Source organism: Propithecus coquereli, unplaced genomic scaffold (assembly GCF_000956105.1).
Source record: "Propithecus coquereli isolate 6110/MARCELLA unplaced genomic scaffold, Pcoq_1.0 Scaffold131, whole genome shotgun sequence".
Classification (NCBI taxonomy): Eukaryota; Metazoa; Chordata; class Mammalia; order Primates; family Indriidae; genus Propithecus; species Propithecus coquereli.
Window position 1 is genome coordinate 3,320,936 of NW_012137303.1, and position 2,217 is coordinate 3,323,152.

The window sequence follows — 2,217 nt, forward strand, 5'->3', positions numbered from 1 at the left end:
TAGGACTTCAACATAGCATTTTGGGGGAACACAATTCAAGTCATTAAAGTGAACATCGTATTTTGTCATTGTATTTTGAAAATCTGATTTTTTTTTTTTTTACCAATTGAGAAGTGTTTATTGAACACAAGTCAAAAATCTAGTTAGAAACATTTTATTTAAATGTGCCAAATAAAAACCCACATTTTCAGACCATAGGATGTGAATACATTCAATAAATTTATATTATCTTACTGCTGTGAATTTACAGAGTGATAATCCAGATCTATTTTGATTAGATGGTTGAAATATCCTTCCTAGGTTACAGTTTACAGACATCACAAATCCCTTATAATAATGTAAACAAAATAACTTTTCCCTAATGGGTGAACTTGAGAGCTTCAGTCCATTCTTTCAGGACTTGCACTTCTGCGTGGACTTCCTGATGGGGAACGACTTCTTTTTGGAGATGGAGATCTGGACTTTGATCGGCTGCTTCTTGGTTGGGAAAGAGACCTGGATCTTGATCTTGATCTTGAACGGGATTGGAAATACCTCGATCCTTTTTATAGAACCAGACCTAGATCTTCTGAGTGAAGCTGATCTTGATCTACGAAGAGACACAGATCTTGATCGTCGAGGAGATGCTGATCTTGACCTCCATCCTCTGCTCCTGCTGCGTGAGCGAGAGTATCGCCTTCCTCTGGATCGAGAACGTGATCTAGACCGTGACCTGCTTCTTCTTCGCCGGCTGTAGCGATGACAATCATAAGCATAATGTCCCTTTTCACCACACTCATAGCATCTATCATTAGGATCAAAGGGACGTCGGGCAGGTGGTCTACCAAAACGTGATCTCCGAGGCATGCCTGTTGATAGTTCAACCCTCACTCGGGAACCACAAATCCCCCTTCCATCCAGTCCTCGTACTGCATCTTCTGCATCTCTAGGATCTTCAAATTCCACAAAGGCAAATCCTGGAGGATTTCTCGCAATCCATACAGTTCTTAAAGGACCTTAATAACTGAAAGCCCTTTCTAACTCTCCTTTGCCAGCACCAGTGCCAAGGTTACCAACATACACCTTGGTTTCTCCTCCATACCGCCCATAGCGCAACATGATGACCGGCCCGCGCGCTCTGCTCTTTAGCTCGCAGCAACCAGACTCGCGTAACACGAAAGCTGCAACACACTCGCCAACGGTCCCGCCGGCACTACCTGAAAATCTGATTTTTAATGACTATATGCTATTCCATTTTACAGATGGAACATAATTAAAATGTCCATCAAAGTGAAAAAATTAAATGATTATGTTCAATTTTGGTGGTGGTTTGTAGAAATGTGTACATTTTTGTTTTTATACTGCTAGTGTACATGTTACTTGAGTCAATTCTCCTTGGCTGAGTAATTTGGCTTCCAAAAAGAGATGCAGCTTAAGAACTGGGCGAGGAGCCGATGTCCCTTCCATAGGGGAGAGTGAAAGTTCATTTTGCAAACCGGTCATACTCCAGGCCTCTGACATCTGTTTAAGAGTTTTAGACATGAAAGAGAGTTAAAGTCATCCAAGTAGTACACAGGGTAAACTGCTTCTCCGTCCATTCTGACTCCAACCTCAGAGAACCCAGGCCTGAGAACATGATTTCTCCCGTAGGCACTGCCAGGCCTGGGCTGCTGGAGTGTCCCAATGTCCTCCCTCCTCTCTCCATTACATGTGCCTCGGAGTCCAGAGAGCACTTGCTTTGTCACACAGTGTGGCTTCTGGGACCCAGCCTGCATCGGGTGAGCAACAGGTATGCAGGTGGCCCGTCACAGATTTTAAACTTTGGGAATGATGAACAAGGAACTACAGGGTTATCTTTCCTAACAGCCCTCTCTACCAGGATGGGTTAAGAGCCTCTCTGAGTCTCATAACACTTGAGCCTCTACTGATCTTGACCTTCCTACAGCATATCAAAAAGATACATATATTTTTTTTTACTTCTAACATTTGCTCCTCAAGGGCCAGAACTCTGCTGTTTTCCCTTTCATATTATTTTCACATACTCAGCATTTAGGACCATGATCTGTATATATTCGTGGGACTAAATAAAAACTTTTGTTTTGGCCCCTTGGGAATATTCCTGAGACACTCTTAGTTAGCAGACAGCTTATCTAGGGACCTCTGGAAGGGGCTACCGTGTTTTCTTTTACCCGGGTAATACTCAAAGCCAACCCTCCCTCCTGTGTCATAGCCCCCACC

The 2,217-nt window shown here is 43.3% G+C and overlaps 1 pseudogene across 1 annotated transcript; it reads right to left on the reverse strand.

Annotated features, from left to right (window-relative positions):
* Positions 1-144: 144 nt before the first annotated feature.
* Positions 145-1,132, reverse strand: LOC105805646 (annotated as a pseudogene). Its single transcript, XR_001137221.1, has one exon. The product of XR_001137221.1 is annotated as a serine/arginine-rich splicing factor 7 pseudogene (transcript).
* Positions 1,133-2,217: the final 1,085 nt, after the last annotated feature.